Raw genomic sequence first — 20686 nt, 5'->3', positions numbered from 1 at the left:
GCTCAACAACTCTTGAAGTTGGGCCTTTAACTCCCTTAACTCAGCGGGAGCCATTCAATAAGGGGGTATAAAAATGGGGCGAGTACCAAGTTCAAGATCGATGCAGAAGTCAATATCTCTATCCGGTGGCATACCAGGAAGGTCTGCAGGAAACACATCTAAAAACTCGCGGACTATCGAAACTGACTCAATTTAAGGTACTTGGGTAGTGTCATCCCTGAGGTGTTAAAAGAAATAAACAACCCTTACTAACCATTCTCTTAGCATTAAGAAAGGAGACAATACGAACCGGATTGGAAGTGTAGTCACCCTCCCACACTAACGGATCTGTCCCAGGCTTGGCTAACGTCACAGTTTTAGCATTACAATCCAAGATTGCAAAATTTGGAGAAAGCGAAGTCATACCCAGAATTACATCGAAGTCAACCATTTTTAAGATAACCAAGTCTATATGTGTATTTCTCCCCACAAAAGTCACAAGACAAGACCTATACACCTTTTCAAGTATCACAGACTCACCCACCGGAGTAGAAACACGAATAGGCATGTCAACCAATTCACAATGTAAATTAAGACCAATAGCAAATGAGGAATATACATAAGATAATATGGATCCTGGATCAAACAATACACAAGCCATGCAATCACAAACCAAAAGATTACCTATGATGACAGCATCAGATGTCTCCGCTTCGGATCTCCCAATGAAAGCATAACAATCGGCCCTATCACCTGTCTGCCCGTTGCCCCTACCATGTTACGCTGCATTATTTCCAGTTTGCCCGTTACCCCGGCCGTTTTGGTGACCACCATCGCCTCGGCCACCACGTCCTCCCGAATAACGGCCTCTTCCATTACCACCTCTACCTCTGATTATTGGGGGTCTGTAACTCGGTTTCGGACAATTCCTCCTAATATGTCCATTCTCTCCACATCCATAACATTCTATGGATTCAAGCATAGGTCCCTATGAGAATGACGAAGTCTGGGGATAACCACCAAACTCAGAGAAATTTTGGCCAGTCTGCGGTAGACCCCCAACTACAGTCTGTAGTGAAGACTAGATAGGTCGGGCTGGGTAACCTCCTGAACCATTCCCTCTGGAGTAAGAACCATTAAACTCACCTCCCTTACGAAACCTTTTAGATGTCGATGCCAAGGTGAAGTAATCTGGCTTCACTCCCTCCACCTCTATCACAAAGTCTACCACTTCCTAAAAGGATTTCACTGTAGCTGCTACCTCTAAGGCTAAAATCCGCAATTCTGACCTCAACCCCTTCACAAAATGGCGAATCCGCTCTTGTGGACTGAAACAAAGCTGAGTGGCATACCTGGATAATGCGCGAAACTTAGCCTCATAAGCAGAAATCGGCATCCTACCTTGCTATAGGCTCAAGAACTCATCTCTCCTCCTATCCCTCAAAGTACGGGGTATATACTTCTCCTTAAACAAGCTAGAGAATAATGATCAAGTCATAGGTGGTGCCCCTTTTGGTTGACACTCAACATGTGACCGCCACCACATTTTGGCGTTCCATTGAAACTGATAAGTCACAAACTCAACGCCAAATCGTTCTGCTATACCCATCTTGTGTAGTAGCTGATGACAATCAACAAGAAAATCATAGGCATCCTCAAATTCAGCACCCTTGAAGACTGGGGGTTTCAATTTCCAGAACATACTGAAAAGTTCATGCTGATCACTTGTCATTATAGGCCCTGTAGTCAACCGAGAAAACGTGCCTAATTCCAATGAGGCATCCATGCGGGGAGCCACAGTAGCTGCATGTTGTACCTCTAGAACCTGAGGTGCTAGTGAAGGAAACACTGGAGGTATCTGGCCTTGATCAGATAACCAACTAAGATAAGCAAGAACCTGAATGATCATCTCTGGGGTAGGTTGGGGTGGTCATTCTTCATTCTGCACTTTCTCATTTTCCCCTTTCTCACCCTCTCTTACTACTTCCTCTGTCGGTGGAGGAGTCACCGCCCTAGTACTAGATGGGCCAGGTGCATGTCCTCTTCCTCTAGAGGACATCCTCCCGCGGCCTCTACCACGGCCTCTTGCCACTGCTCCTCTTTGAGCTACAGTCTTATTGGCTGGCTCAGAAGCCTGTTGTCTTGCCTGTGCTGGCGTTGGCGCGGTTGTTGCTCTAGTTCTAACCATCTGCGATGTAGAGTGAAGATGGTCAGATACCAATTTGTATCACCTAGATACCAATTGGATCAAAGTAATAGCACGAAGGAAAGGATGAATGGAATTTTCCTGAAGTCCTATCGCCTCTTAAAGAAAAGTAAAGGCGTCCCATTACCGTTCCTCAAGACTCTACTAGACTAGTTCTTGTGTGATGAGACCAATGAACCTAATTCTCTGATACCAAGTTTGTCACGACCCAAAACGTATCGTGAGTGGCCCCCACATTTATCCTCATATTTGAGCAAACCAACAAATGTAAACCCCAAAATTTCAAACATAATAAATATAAAACAATGCGGAAGACTTAAAAGTCATTAACAAAATCAATAATCAACTTCTAAAACTCAAAACTTATCATTATTCCAAAAATCTGGAAGTCATCATCATAAGAATATCTATACTCAAATTACTAGAGCTAAGAGTATCTAAGAAACTAAACATAACAATAGCTACTGTATGCCAGAACTTCAAGGCATCAAGACATGAAGAAGAAGATCCTGTCCAAGCTAGAAGCTTTAGCTCACCCTGAAATCTGACGTGACGAAGACAGGCTAGAGTTGCAGTTGAATTAAAGACGACGGTACGTTTGCTGCACTCCACAATGAACAAAAGGAAAACATACAAGTAGGGGTCAGTACAAAACACGAGTATTTAGTAGATATCATCAGCTAACTCAATATAGAAAACAGTATATATCAGATAATATCATAAAATCAACTACAATACTCAACAGGTAGCAATAACAAGTACTATAATCATTAATAGGTACGCCAAGTACACCCATGAGGACGCAAGCCTCCATACCATACTCATTTGGGAAACATGTTCATTAAATCTAAGTGTATTACCATAATTCAAGATTGACTCTCTTTATTCCTCTTGTGTCGGAAGGTGACACTCCGATCCCCTAATACTACGTGTCGGTTCGTGACACCCAATCCCCCTAATACTATGTGTCGGTTCTTGACACCCGATCCCCCTAATACTAAGTGTCGGTTCGTGACACCCGATCCCCTATTACTATGTATCGGTTTGTGACACCCGATCCCCTAATACTACGTGTCGGTTCGTGAAACCTGATCCCCCTAATACTACATGTCGGTTCGGGACACCCGATCCCCCTATTACTACGTGTCGGTTCGTGACACCCAATCCCCTAATACTACGTGTCGGTTCGTGACACCCGATCCCCTAACCTCATTATTTTAGTTAATCAAGCCATATTTTATACCAAGGTATCATCATTAACAAGAGGTTTTCAAGATTTAGGATTCAATAGCTTCATCATTCTTATTTCATCACAATTATATCATCACATCATGCAAACACACAATTAAACATATAGAAGGGTTTACAATACTACACAATACATATCATTCGCTATTAAGAGTTTACTACGAATAGTATATAAAAACCATAACCTACCTCCACCGAAGAATTGTGATCAAGCAAGCTAATCCTCAAAATCATTGCTTTCTTCTTCGTTCCTCTCTCTCTCGATCTTTTCTCCCTCTTCTCTCTGTTCTTTCTATCTTTCTTATTCAAACCCTTTTCTTTGACCTTAATTATCATATAATTAAGTATAAATGATGAAAAATGTATCCCACTAATTAATTCAAGCTTATCTCCTTTAACCCTCCAGTAGTTAAATTATTAACATTAACCCACTAGATTTATAATTATAGAAGGAATAGTCCAAAACGCCCCTTAAAACATTTAACAGAAATCCGACCCAGCTTGGGATTAAGCAGTCTGTGATGGCCCGTCGTGCCTGCGACGGTCCATCCTGCTGCTTCCGTCACAAGGTTCAGAGACTCGATTTATTAAAGAGTTTGTGACGGCCCTTCATGCCTGTGGCGGTACGTCCTGCCACTTCGTCACGAAGTTCAGACATTCGATTTCAGTTCCCAAATTTCAGAATTCTAAGTGTTTTGGAATGAGACCCCCTCGATGGTCCGTCGTGCCCAAGACGGTGCGTCGTGGGTTCCGTCGTCTCAGCGAGTTTTTCCAGAAATAAAAAATCTGCTGCTCAAAACAACTAAACAGGTTGTTACAGTAAGATATTGTAAACATATCAGCAACAAATACCCAGATCATAGATGCTCCAAGTGTAACGGAAAAGATAATGTAATACCAGCAGTTGATTTGGGATAATGACAAAAGAAATAAAGCAAGCTATATCAAAGAAAAAAAAGAAAAAAGAGAAATAGATATTTGTGTATAAAGTAAAGTATTTTGTTTTTTAGTGTTTTTCGTTTTGTGTCGGCTGAATATCAGCCATATGTAAAAAAGTATTGTAAAAGTATGTCGGCCAATAATAAAAAATAGGTCATTAGTAACCGTAATGTTTTTGGTTTTTTGTGTCGGCCAAATGTAAAAAGGCCAAGTGTAAAGTAAGTGTCGGCCATTTTTGCTAAAGGTGTAAAGTTACTAATGGCTTATTTCTATTTTTTCTTTGTCATATTTGTATTTTAAAACTCCTCCGTAACTATGATCACTTGAATCTGTTTCAACAATATAAGTAAAGTAACATTTACATAGGCTTATTTGAGATTTCTCTCAACTTTTACATTAGCCTAATATCATGTTGTCACTACATTCATTAACATTAGCACATTTTCTCTTCATAATTACTCACCCCTTTTTACGTGAATGTTCATCACATCATATGCCAATGCACTTGCACATTTAGTGTGTTTCACACTCTTACTGAATCCTTCTAGGGTCTCATTATTTTATTGTTCATTTCATCAGTTCATTGATCCTTTCATCAAGTGGGAATGCACTTGGCCATTTAGTATGTTTTACACTCTTACTTAACCCTTCTAGAGTTACATCATTTCATTACATAAATCATAGGTTCACTTATTATTAAGTGTATGCTAGACTTATGGGTCTATACATAAAAGCAAGCAGGCTTTGTTCATAGTTCGCTTAAGTGATTCATATATTATTAAGATTATGTGGTACAAGACTTATGCATATTGTATGTATACAAACATCTCGATTTCGATCTAAGTAGGCAGCCTTCTTCTTGAATATTTAACTCACGTATCACTTACGTATCAATATGGAATTTTGGCGAGGGAACACGGTTATGAATCCCTTGGACAACACTTACATTCTCCATTTGTTTTATTTTGGTCCCCACGCCTTTGGGACCAAAGATCAAGCCCTAACACCTTCACTTTCTTTTAATTTCTTTTCTTTATATTTTTTCTTTCATGGCTGGGGGTTGTGGGATCAAAACCCCACAGCCCCTTTTTATTTTAAATTCTTTTTTTCCTTGGCTTCTTTGAGTTAACCATGATGTTTTTTGATCAAATCCCCACAACCTCATTTTAGTTTTCATTTAACTCTCCTTTTTCGCCTAGAGGTCGTAGGTTCGATCCCCACGCCTCACATTTATTTTGTTTTCATTTTCCCTTAAGCTTGTCAAAGGGGTTGTGGGTTCGAATCAAACTCCTCTCATTTCTTATTTTCATACATTATATTCCTACCCAAAATCATGGTTCGTATCCCCTTCACTACATTTCTTTTTACTTCATTATTTTCATGGTTTTAAACATGGTAAGGTCACGGGTTCAATCACCAGTGATCTCACCTATTTTAGTTCATTTTATAATAGCATGAAAATTCCCCTAGCTTGGCCAAAACTCATTAACAAGATGTAGAAATTTTTGCAGCCTATTTTCTCACTTCTTTATCATTAAATGTTTAGATGTTTTAAGTAGTTTTTAGTGAGTTCATTAGGTGCAATTTAAAGATTTAATTCGATAAAGAATTGCATTCAAATAAGAATTTTTACATCACTTATGAACATTACAATTTACATAAGCATGTGTACATGAAATATAAAGAACTAACATCACATTTGAGAGCCTTAAGCCCGAGGTACATAGTAATGGTTCACATTGCACAAACATGCACATTGTTTCGGATCACATAGGTGATCCTTCATACGATTTCAAACACACATACATGTACGTATTTATTAAAAAACACAACACACTCCTAATATCTACTATCAAACATACACAACCAACGAATAATTGGGAGCTAGTGACAGGGACATGCAATGGTATCCTAGTTTTCGGACTAAAAAATCTGAACCTAAAGGGATCTCTAGGGAAAGGGACCAAGAGAGAAGAGAACCCATAACTTTTTTATGTTAATACCTCGACTGGATTCCCAAAGGTCTCCTCAAAACACACATCCAAATCCAAAAGTTGAACATCAAACTCGACAGAAAAGCATGTCTTTGCCTACATGATTGACTAGTTGTTTGTTTATAATTTTCGTTTGTGAGTTCTTGAAGTGTGAATCAATTTGGTTAACCTACTTTTTTTGAAGTTATTTGGCATATATAATCATGAAAAAGAAGAGATATTGAACGTGAGAGTTGAGAGAGAGATGTGAAAGAGTGGGAGTTTTATTAGGCTTAGGAGTCTAGTTTAGGACTTAGTCAAATAAGGTTTTATTAAATAAAATTCTGATTTCCCTTTTATTTTAAATATTCTAGTTAATAATAAATATTCAATGAATAACATTAATTTAACAATTTAAATAAAAACAACTTTAATTCATTGCTTCCACCTAGGTTCGAACCCTGATGGAGCAAGACTTCACTTCAAGAGCCCATTTTCGGCCCTCTCTCCCCAATATGCCTCTCCCCTTATTAATTAAATAACTAAATATATATAAAGAGTAATTATGATATCACTCTTGTCCTGGAAAAAGACCATTTTACCCCTAGACCCTCAAAAACTATTATTTTCCCTTTTTAAGTCCGGTAAAGACTCATTCGAGTAAATCTTCATATTCGATGGCCCTAAATGGTTGACCCAACCTTTACAAGCTATAATAATTACCCAAGTTTGTTGGCTTAGCGGTAGAAAGGGTTCTGAGGTTTGGTTCTACGCGCATCAATCCATGTGAACATGGTCTAATCGTAGGCATTCGTAGATACATTAATCATTACTTATCTTATCCATTTTTAGGCTAGTTACGATTACATTCAACTGATACGTCATGGAAACTAGCTTTTAGTATGAGGACATCATAGAGAAATAGATTATTTCTCAGCTCATCATTAGTATTATGTTTGTTAATCTCAATACTTCCATTAGAGTGTTCATAAAGACTGATCTCTTCATTAACTTTACATTCTCACGGGCGAGTATGTTTTCATAAAATTTACTTATGTTCATATGAGATTGCTCTAATATTTAACATTAGCCTCATATCATGTTGTACCTACATTTATTGACATTAGCACATTTTCTCTTCATAATTACTCACCCTATTTTACGTGAATGTTCATTTCATCATATGCCAATGAAGTTTTTCATTTAGTGTGTTTCATACTCTTACTTAACCCTTCTAGGGTTTCATCACTTCATCGTTCATTTAATAATTTTTTTGTTCATTTACTCATTTAATTTTTCTTTTCATCATATGTCAATGCACTTGCCATTTAGTGTGTTTCACATTCTTACTAAACCCTTCTAGGGTTACATCATTTTATTGTTCATTTCATCAATTCATTGTTCATTTCATCATATTCCAATGCACTTGGACATTTAGTGTGTTTGACGCTCTTTCTTAACCCTTCTAGGATTTCATCATTTTATTGTTCATTTTTTGTTCATTTCATCCTATGCCAATTGCACTTGGCTATTTAGTGTGTTTCACACTCATAATTAACCCTTCTAGGGTTTCATCATTTCATTGCATAAATCATAGGTTCACTTATTTTTAGATGCATGCTAGACATATGGGTCTATACATACAACCCATGAGGATTCGTTCATAGTTCGTTGAAGTGATTCATATATTCCTAAGATTATGTGGTACAAGACTTATAAATCTTGTATGTATGACAAGATCTCGATTTTTTATCTATGTAGGCATCATTCTTCTTGAATATTTAATTCACGTATGACTTATGTATAAATACAGAATTAGGGCAAGGACACCCGGTGTCAAATCCCTTGTATAACACATACATTTTTTTCATTTATTTTATTTGATCCATACGGTTTGGGGACATAAGTTCGAGCCCCAATGCCTTCATTTTATTTCCCCTATAACTTCTCTCTTCATTTTTTTCTTAATGGAACTAAGAAGATGTGTGATCGAACCCCCACAACCTCATTTACTTTTTATTTTCATTACTTTTAATTTCTCTACTTTGGCTGAGGGGTTGTAGGTTAAAACCCCCCACAACCCCTCTTTATATATTAATTTTCTCATGGAATCTGCCTGGGAGGTCCTGGGTTTCATTCCCCATCCTCACATCTCTTTTCTTTAATCTTCATAACTATCCTTTACTGCCTAGAGGTTCAGATTTATTTTATGGCATTTTCTTTACTCTCCTTCACTGCCTAGAGGCCGTGGATTTGATTCCCATGCCTGACATTTCTTTCTTTCCTTTTTTCCTTAAGTTATTATTGAGAGGTTGTAGATTCAAATCCCACTCATCTAAATTCTTAATTTCATATATTAATTTCCAGCTAGGCGTACCCAAATTCGAACTCCCCCTTGCCCCATTTTTTTATTCAATTTTTAGTGGTTTTCACATGTGAGGCCGCGAGTTACATTGCTAATGACCTCATCTAATTGATACTCATTTAAAATTCAAGATTTTTCGTCTATGTTTAAGATAAACTAACTTGTAATTTTCTGGAAATTTTGTCATATTTTTCAACACACTTCCTTCAACATGTACACGCAAATTCATAGGGTAATTCGTAGATCATTTAATCTGTTCTTGGGTGCATTTTTTCATGGATTCGTTTAGCCTAGAGATTATCACACAAATCAGCCACATTTCAACTCATATGAACATTACAAATTATACCATCATTTGTACTTGAAATAATAACCACAACATCACATTTTTAAAGCCTTAACCCGAGGCACATAGATACGGTTCACATTGCGCACACACGTACATATAATTTCAGAAAAACATCAACATAAGTCACATAATTCCTAACATAGAAAAAAAATACAATAATCACAAAAACATGTTTCATCCCTAGTGTTCTACCAGCAAACATAACAAACCTATGATTCAATTGGAGCTAGTGACAGGGAGATGCAACTGGGAACAACCATAGTTTTCGGAATAGATTTGTTTGAACCTTAGCGGTCTCATGGGAAAGGGACAAAGAGAGAAGAGAACCAATACCTTTTTGAAGTTAAACACTCAACATGCTGCCGAAAACATTCACCCAAGGTCACTTTCAAACCCCCTCAATGTCAACACCAACTCGACTGAGAAACTTCTTCTTGCCTACATGATTAGTTTCATTTGTTTTCTTATATTTCCGCTGTGAGTTCTTCAAGTGTGAAGAACTTTCTCTTAACTACTGTTCTCTGAGGTTATTTGTAAGAGATAATCGTGAGTGAGAGTGATAGAGACATGAGAGAGATAGATGAGCATGGGAGAGAAGTGTTTTCTTAGGATTAGGAGTCTAGTTTAGGATATAGTCAGTTAAGGTTTTTATGTATTTATTAAAAATCTGATTTAATTTTATTTTAAGTAAGCTAATAAATAATAAAGATAAATCAATTACATTAATTTAACAACTTAAATTAAAAATAATTTAATTCATTACTTCCACCTAGGTTCGAACCCGGGTGGAGCAAAACTTCCCTTCAAGAGCCAATTTTCGGCCCTCGCTCCCCAAAATGCCTCTACACCTTATTAATTAAATAATTAAATATATATTTAGGGTTATTACTATACTAACCTTATCTTAGAAAAATACCATTTTACCCCTAGACACTCCAAAGCCAATATTTTCCTTTTTTAAGTCCGGTAAAAACTTCTTCAATTCAATTTTCATATTAGAGATCCCAACATAGTTGGAAACAACATTTATAGATAAAATAAATCCCCAAGTTAGATATCTTGTCTGTAGCAACGGTTTACAGATCTGATTCAAAAAACATGAACACATGTGAACACGGTCTAATCGTAGGCATCTAGACAGATAAAGCAATACTAAGCATATTCATGTTAAGGTTGTTACACTTGTACCTATAAATTTTTTAACATGTTACTAGAGTTTATTAAGGTACTCTTGGTTGATTTGAAGTCATTTGGATGTGAAACGTCAAGGGATGGCCAAGGCATTCGATGACTAGTCACCTTACAGGGCCTTATTTGTTTTTATGTGATTATGTGTGTTTCATGATTTTATGAGGTTATCATACGACTAATAATGATGTTTATAGTAAATTCATGGAGTTTTATGAAGGTTAGATCTCAAACGTCCAAGACCTTTTTAAGTTAGCACTTGAGTGATGCATGTGTGTGTCTTAATTGTACCTAGCATGTTTGGACATGTTACGTGTAGTTTTTTTTTGAAACTAATGAGGAAGGTCCTTTCCTTCTTAATTTTCATATTTGTGTTTGAAACTCCCAGGTAAGAATCCCCAAGGACATGCAAGAGTCCCACAAGAAGAACCCAAAGGCTGCCGCAGTACTTCCTTGGCAGTGTAAGTTGACTAAACCAAACGATGCCCAATTTGTCGACTGAAGCCCCATCGATGGGGAGGAATCAATCATCACTTAGAGTGGGGAAGTCTCATCCAATAATAGCCCAAAATCAAATCAACTAAAGCCACAGACGATCTATCAATGGACCTACTGGGTATCGATGCTGGCCGTTGGTGCTGGCTGTAACAGGTTGCCTAGCCACTGCTCACTTAAAACGTGAATCAGAAATTAATCCCACTTCCTAAAATGTCCCAACTAGTTTTATTTTTTATTTTTTGGGTGTATTTAAGTGATGAAAAACGTGATCAACCCATTCCCAATCCATTCTACACAAATTAGACTTTCCCTTCAAAACAAATTTTTTGTAGAAAGATTGAAGGTGAAGCTCAAAAACAACAAGGAACTTGGACTCCTATGGATTCTTCATAATGGTTAAGAGGTTTTCTTCTAAATAAAGATATGGTGATCCTTCATCTCTATTTAACCTTCAATCTAGAGAGTTGTTGTCAATGTTTTCAAAATAGATTTTTAAACTTTGCCTTCGACAATCTAGCCATGGGTTCGTTCTCAAAATGTTTTTAAAGGACTAATCCTGATGAACTGATGATAATATTTATTTTGTAACGTGAATTTCAATCCAATTGCATTGTGAACCCATGTCCCTTTGAAAAATCTATTTATCCCTTTCATGTGCGTAATATACAGATATGTGAGTGGTTTTTACATAACATATTAAGACCACCCATGTTCATACATTAACAAAATATGCATTCATATACATGTACATAGGAAACCAAACCTAGGAACTATCTAATCAATGTACACATGAGCAATTCATAGACAAGGTCCCATACCCTTGCCAATACTAGTACACCTATCAAGTCATCCTAATTAATTGAATACATAACATACCTGATACACAAATATAATTTACATTAATAGAAGTAGACATTCGTGCATATGAGAACTACCCTTTCATATAGACACCATGAACGTTTAATATCTTTCAGCATGCATGATATGTGAGTGTTTGTGTACATTGGTAAACATGATCACATAATGGCTATCAACAACACATTGAGGCAGCCATCCTCTTAGGACCACAAGGCACCTTTAAGAATAGAGCACACAACACAACTTATCATAGGAGAAAAGACAATCGTCACATTACATTCAAGACTCCTTACTCTAGTGATTTACACATTCCTATAAGGATACATAGGTAAGGGATCATGAAGCACTTATACTCATTTAAGGTAAAACCTAATAAACCCCCGAAATAATCATTCACATGCTCATAAAACTATCAACATACCCTAGATCATAACTAGTATAGATGACTAGGCAAGTGGTTCACACAGGTTGTTCCTTACCAACACAAATTCATCGTATAATTGCCTTAAAGGACATGATTACATCACATATATATTGGTAATAAAGTAATAACCACCACCATAAGAGGACCATACCACACAATGCCACACAAGGCTTCTTCAACTATCCATTTTATAGAAAACTAGAGGGGAAGAGTCATTCTTACCAATTCATCAATCATTGATCATGATTGATCAACTAGCCTTTTATATCAACAATTATTGTATAGAGAAGTATTTAAATATAATTTGATATAACCTAAATCATGAATAATCCACTACAAGATCATGCTACTAACAAGTACACCACATCACCAATACATTAGAAAGTAGAGAGACATAGATCACTTAGTAGTGCTCCTTAGTTTGATCATCATTCATAATATGTCAACAATTCAATTCTTGGGCAATAACTAAAAACATAATAAAAAAGTCTTAATCATGCCTCACTTACACTAAAAGTTATATCACATCATGTTTATAGAATTGTAAATCTATAAGCTAAGAGAATGTAAATCACTCCTTCCCAACACTTCTTTGTTTTAATCATTAAGGATTCATACCCACAATTCTTCAACAATATACATGTAAGGCATTAGATACAATTATCCTACACAAACGAATCCTACATTCATGCAATATAGGGTCAATTTCGCAGTGAATGCCATTTATTAAAAAAATATAGGATTAGGGATCAAGTCTTCAAGAATCATTCCACATAGATCCAATATCACATAATTCATCATCACATTACCATGTAGGAAGTAGTTATAAGTAATTAAACATGCTAGAATCATTATTCAATTAACATCAATTAAAAATCACAAAGTTTGTACATAGGCTAAAATGATAGTTTGAAAGGATCATGGGTTCATCATGCAACTAGAAAAAAAAATACATGTTAAACTCAATACATTATGATAAATTAATCATGATAAAGTCTTTTAAAACGTTTTGAGAAAGAACCCATGGCTAGATTAAAGTAGAAGAGATTTGATAATGAACTTGCTTTGAAAAATATTTGAAAGGAACTCTCTAGATAGAAGATTAACTAGAAATGAAGGATCATCATACCATAAGGTAGAAGTATACCTCTAAAACATGATGAAGAACCCATGGAAATAGAAGATCCAAGATGTTCTTAAGTATCACCTTCAATGGAGGTTCTGGGGAAAGTTTTGTTTGGCAGGGAAGTCTATTTTTTTGTTAATTAAATAGGGCATGACATTGTCACATTTTTCATCACTTAACTACACCAAAAAAATTACCAAATAAACCAACTAGGGTCAGGGTGTAATGTTGGGTAAATTTCACATTCACCGCATAATGGAACAGTGTGTGTAAGAGTTTAACACAACCTGCATCGACTAGCCCATCGACGCCCAGTAAGTCCATCGATGGACTATGTTGCAGGTCTTTGTTTTGGTCTGAGGCTTGACAACATGTTTAAGCCTTCACCATCGACGGTCCGTTGGTTGACTTATGATCCGTCCTTTGGCTTCATCGATTGAAAATTCCAAGGCAGTGTCTCGACAGCCTTTGGGTCTTTCTTGACGGCCTTTTATGGGGACCATGGGGTGTCGTACCCAAACGTTTCCAATGAAAATATATACCTTAATATATCAAGGACCTTCCACATCAATTTAACCTAAAACGAACTCCTAAAATACATTAAACACATGCAAGACACACTCAAGACATACATGCATGTCTGAAGGGCTACTTTTGAACATCTTGGACATTCTTGGATGTTTGACCTCAAAAATTCATGAAATTTAAGATAATGACTATAAAATCATTATATATCATATAAGAACCTCATAATCTCATTAAATATAAATATAAATACGTATAGACATATGAGGCACATAATTGACTTGTCATCAAAGGTCTTCATAGTCCCGTGATGTTTGACTTCAAATTAAGATTATTCTTTAGTCAAGGCCTCAATACCACCTTATATAGACATTGTAAACTTTATAAACATATACCCTTAAAACAAATATGTTAGGATCTAGAGATTGTAAATCATTCTGGGGTCTTACAATATCCCCCACTTTGGAACTTTCGTCCTTGAATGACACTTGGGACACCTTAAGCATAACAAGGACTTCAATGAATCATAAATTAGCTCACAATATTGATAACATAATCACATAGAAGACAATGCACCAAACATAAAAGGAACACAACATAAAACTATTTAGCTCTCAATGCAACCCAAACAAGCCACATTTTTACTCACTCATGTTTAATGCATCAAACACATAGGCACTTTTCATTTCCATAGGAGGAACATCCTTCTCCTAATTATAACATGATCATTTAACATTTTTTAATTAAAAGATCATCATGTAAATAGGCACTAATACATCAATACACATAGACTTGGATTAATTGAATCAACAACGATCTTTATTAGTTAGACCTAGTGCCATGATTGTAATACTCAACAATACCATGCTTAGTTGTGTCTATGGAGGAATTACTTTCTCCTCAACACACTTGCATGTATAATTAGTCCTTACCCAAGCAAGGCACAAAAATCAACTTTACTGTAAAATGAGGATTTCTCAACTTGTAAACATAGTATGCTCAAACATTCTTCCTAGTGAAGTCTAAATGGTAGTTTACACAAGAAACATCACAACAATAGGAAGTAATTTCGAATATTTATGTTTGTAGCATCTCACTAGCTTTCATAAGAAACATAAATTTGAGGAAATAACAGAGTTTATAGGCACACACAAGGGCACTTAGTTAAACATGCCTTTACTTCTCAAAAAGGAATCCTACAATCGTGCTTTCCACAAAATAAAACTAACATAATTTTGAAGAGACTCAACATTAAAAATTTCAGAGAGACTTAATTTTTTACACTTAAATCTAAGCCTTACACATCAAAAATAACCACAACAATGTTTCTTACCTTATCTCATAAAGTTAAATGCACAACTAGCATATTAAGATGCACAATCAACATGAGAAAACATGTATTTTTTCAAAAAAAGTTTCATATACTTTTAGAATCCTAAAAATATCCTTAGGATAGTATCAATCAAGACATGGCAAACATAGAGAGGTCATGCAATTCATACTTCAGTCAAAGCTCGTATCATAAACAAGCATACTAAAAAATTAATTACTTTCAAGCTAACTCAAGTAAGAATAGAAGGCAAGATAAATATATCTACAACCATACTATTCAATCACCATCCCCCACTTAGGGTAAACCCAATTAAGAGCAATTTAACCCAACCTTAAGAGCATCTTAACCTATCAACCTCCATTTCATCACTTAAAAATAATTTTCACATTAGAAGATCTTACAATAACTCAACCTAGGAATAATAAAGGCATTCTAAACGTTATCTTCTAGGAAAATTATCCTCAATCATAAAGTACGGTCATAATATCCAATTTACATAAGGTTTTAAACAATACCATAGACACAAAGGTAATACAATATTTAGGGGAAACAATAGAAGAGACTTAACCATAAGGACTCTTTCTTTTCTTTATACTTTAAAGTAAGGTAACTTCAAAGTCACTCAACCCACATTATCACCCTACCAAAACAAGCATGCTACCCTAACTTCTAGGATCAAGAGTACACAAAGGACATCCATCCATACAAAGCAGTTATGATGCAAAACTCATATACAAGGGGATAAATTAGAACTACTAAACCGACATATATAGGAAACATGCTCATTTAGCTATTTACTACATTCTTCAAAGCATTTCAAGCTCAAACCATAATATAAGACTATGATTAGGCAAAATCATATAGCAGTATGCCAATCCAAAAGGAGACTCATTATAGGAATAATAACTTCTAACACGATTTCACGATATCATGACACACATTTGTCAACATAACAAGCCATTTCGTATAGATATCATGTCTAGCTACAAAAGGGAATCACATATTCAAACAATACCAAATCTCACCTTCATACATACTCATTCATCCATAAAACCAAGATAAGTATCAAACTTACCTCTTCTCTCAAGCATATAGATACTATCTCATCCAAGCGTCCACATCTAAAAAACCACCGGACAAGAAAACGTAAGACAGAGATCTTAAATAATTATGTTCTATGGGATGACAAGAGAATGATGAAGAAGGGAAACTCTACTGTCCTATAGCCTCTCACTAATAGATGTGTCGTGACTCACCACCATTGATCGAGACTCTACTAGGCGTGAGATTTTTGGAACCTAAAACCACTTTAATAAACCTCATGCTCTGATACTACGTTTGTCAGGTCCGGGGAGCACCCCCTAGAAGTAACATGACATACTTGACCTCTCGGAGGTCTTGTATAATCCCATAGTTATCACTCATCGCATTCTCATAGGAAAATTTAAAACTTTCTTAGCACATCATATCATAGAACATCAATTCATTTATATTGAAATATCATAATATATGGTTTAAGACTCTAGTATCTTTTTGTCATCCTAGACTAAAAATCATAAGAGTACATTAGGGTCACGAACCATAGAACATAATTCATAACTATCCTCATACATAACTCTATAGTAAAGACACAACATAGGAAATCCTTGAACTTAACGATTCCTTTCCTTGAGCTTCGGAATCACATAACAAGGTCCTCACCATTAAAGACATCCCTTAAGCATCCTAACCTATACTTTGTGTAAAAAGGTAGAGGAGAATGGAGTTAGTAAATGAATGCACTAAGTATGATAGCCATGAAAAAATATGCATTTAAAAAAGGGACATTTTTCTTGAAACCATGCTTCATGCCTTTTTGAGAATTCTTCTTAAAACTTTGATACAATAGTAGTTATAAAATTCACATACTTCATATAGCTATATGCAACGATCGTACATCATATCAAGACATATAATGCATTTAAAGAATTTTAGTACCATTTTACAGTAACATATTTTCCATTTACAGTGAATTATATTATTTTACAGTGAACTTCTTTTCTTTAAATCACTAACATCCCATGTAACCCTTTAGTGATACTTAGTTCAATGAATCACCTTATGGCGACAAGATTTTAATCCACACAATCCACATAATCCAATCATATACAATCATAAATGTGTAACACCTCATAGACACATTTAGGTCTAGACTCTAATGACTTTATAGTAAGCTACATCAACTTGTACATATACTAACTTCACATCAAATTAAGCAATATAGGACATTACTCACAATCACAATCTAAGTCTACTAGTGCAATGTACATGTGAAACCCCATAACCTCACACATACTTAGTAAACCTATGATGAGACCACAAGCCTTCAAACATTATTTTCATACATCAACAAGAAAATATACACAAAATCATTTATGTCAACAATACATTCATCATTTAGTCATTAAGACCAACATAATGCATATACAATAAAATTACTTCATATTGACTCATATCATGTATTTCATCACAACAAGTAGAAAACACTACAAAATCATGCATAAGGAACATAAATACATGTTATCATACTAAGTGAAATGACTTGCTAGATATTATGTGGCAAGCATAGTTATGGAACTTGGAGGTATATGTGGGAACCCTCTTTAGGATAAATGGGGCATTGTAGTTATCCACTATTGAAACATCACTCTATGACCTTTTGGATATGAGTCTAACCATCTCATAAGGTCTATGGTGACCTACCATCCTATAATGGGAAGGGATACCCCTCATCTTCAAGTTGACTCGGTGCTAAGCTAAGTTCCTTTTAAGATAAGCCTTAATTCACATTACTTTGTAAAATTAGTATTTAGGAGATTGTCTCCTCATATGATTGGATCATAGGTCATAGATGATACTTTATCAACCTAAATCATGTGGTAAATTCTTTCACTTAGACATAACATATGTAAACCACCTATCTAGTTTAGGGTTAACTTGACACACCTTTTATGTCCCCTCAATTGACTATTTCCTCAATCCTGTGTGTGTATATACATATATGTGAGCAGCCCTTTCAGACAACACATTAAGACCACACATGGTTATACATTAACATAACCATGCATTCATATTCATGTACATTGTAAACCAAACCTAGGAACTATCCAATCAAGGTACACATGTGCAATGCATAGACAGGGTACCATACCCTTGCCCATACTAGTACACCTATAAAGTTATCCTAGTTCAGGGAATACATATCATACTTCGTATACATATACTTTACATTCATAGTAGTAGACATTAGTGCATATGAGAATTAAGCTTTCATTTAGACACCATGAACTTTTACTATCTTTAAGCATGCATGGAGTGTGAGTGTTTGTTTGTACATTGGTAAACACGATCACATAAGGGCTATAACCCACACATTGAGGCAGTAACCCTCATAGGACCACAATTCACCTTAAAGCATAGACCACACAACACAAGTTAGAATAGGAGACAAAACAATCTTCACATTATGTCCAAGACTCCTTACTTTAGCTATTCACCTATTCACATAAGTGTACATAGGTAAGGGATAATGAACAATTTATACTCATTTAAGGCAGTACCTAATTGACCCCCAATATAATCATTCACATGCTCATAACACTTGCAACATAGCCTAGATAATAACTACAATAGACTAGGCAAGGGCTTTACATAGGGTGTTCATCACCAACACATATTCATAGTATAATTTCCTTTAAATCCACGATTAGATCACATATATATTACAAATAATGTAAACACTGACACCATAAGTGCACCATACCACACAATGCCCTACAAGGCTTCATCAACTACCTAATATACAGAAAACTAGAGGGGAAGAATAATTCTTTCCAATTCATCAATCTTTGATCTTCATTTATCAATTCACCATTTTCATTTACAATTCACGTATGGGGAAGTAGCTCAATATAATTTTATGTATACAAAATCACGCATCAGCCACTACAAGATCATGCTACTAACAAGTACACTTCATCACCAATACACTACAAAGTAGAGACACATAGATCACTTACTAGTATTCCTTCATTTGATCATCATGATCAGTAATCATAATAAATCAAAAATTCCAATCTAGGGAAGTATCTAAAAACATAATAACATAGTCTAAAGCATGCTTCACTTACACTAGAACTTATATCACATCATGTTCATTGCATAGTAAAACTATAGGCTAATAGAATGTAAACTAATCCTTACCAACACTCCTTTGTTTAGATATTTAAGGATTAATACCCACAATTAATAAATATATACAATTATCCCTACACAAGCGAATCCCTCATTCATGCATTATAGAGTCAATATTATAGTGAATGCCATATATTAAAAAAATATAGGTGTAGGGATCAAGTCTTCATGAATCATTCCACATTGATCCAATAACACATAATTAATCATCACATTACAATGTAAGCAGTAGGTATAAGCATTTCAACATGCTAGAATCAAAATTCAATCAACATCAATTCAAGATCACACTCACACTTAGGCTAAAATGATCGTTTGAAGGGAGCTTGGGTTCATCATGCAATTGGATTGACATCCATGTTAAAATAAACACATTATCATAAATTCATCATGACAAAGCTTTTTAAAACGTTTTGATAACGAACCGATGGCTAGATTGAAGAAGAAGAGATTTGATCATAAACTTGCTTTTAAAAACATTGAATGGATTTCTCTAGATGGAAGATTAAATAGAGATGAAGGATAACCATACCATAATGTAGAAGAATACCTCAACAACATAGTGAATTACCCATGGTAATCCAAGGTCCAAGCTGTTATTGAGTTCACCTTCAATGGAGGTTCTACAGAGAGTTTTGTTTGGGAGACAAGTCTAATTTTTTGTGAATTGAATTGGGCATGGGGTTGTCACGTTTTTTATAACTTAAATACACCCAAAAATAACCAAAAAAACAAAATATGTTCAGGTTATCATGTGGTTTTCTTTAAAATTTAACACAACCTGCATTGACGGACCCATTGACGGCCAGCAGGTCCATCAACGGACTATACCGCCGGCACGAGACTATACAGCAGGCTGAATTTGGGTCTGAGGCTTGACAACAGGTTTAAGACTTCACAACACTAAATTTCCATTGATTCCTCACCATCGACAGGTCATTGGTGGACTAACTAGACGTCCTTTTGCTTCGTCGATTGACAATGCGAAGGCAGTGCCTCGATAGCCTTTGGGTCCTTCTTAAGGGGCTTTTGCGGGGCCCTTGGGGAGTCTTTCCCGGATGTTTCTAATGTAAATGGATACCTTTACATGTCATGGACCTTCAACATCAGTTTCACCCAAAACAAAGACGTAAAACACATCTAATCATGCAAGGCACACTGAAGATATACATGTACGTCTCAAGGACTACTTTTGAACGTGTTGGATGTTGACCTCCAAACTTCATAAAACATATGTACTGCCTATAAATATAGTTATAACTCATATAAAGACCTCGTAAGCTAATTAATTACAAATATAAGTACGTATAGATACATGAGGAACATAGGTGACTAGTCGTTGAACGTCTTACTAGTCCCTTGACGTTTGATTTCCAATTAACCTAAATATTTAGTCACAGCCTCAAAAAAACATTATAAACAATTTTAGGACCTTAGAACAT

Source organism: Solanum lycopersicum, chromosome 6, assembly GCF_036512215.1.
Source record: "Solanum lycopersicum chromosome 6, SLM_r2.1".
NCBI lineage: Eukaryota > Viridiplantae > Streptophyta > Magnoliopsida > Solanales > Solanaceae > Solanum > Solanum lycopersicum.
This window is presented reverse-complemented; position numbering follows the sequence as displayed.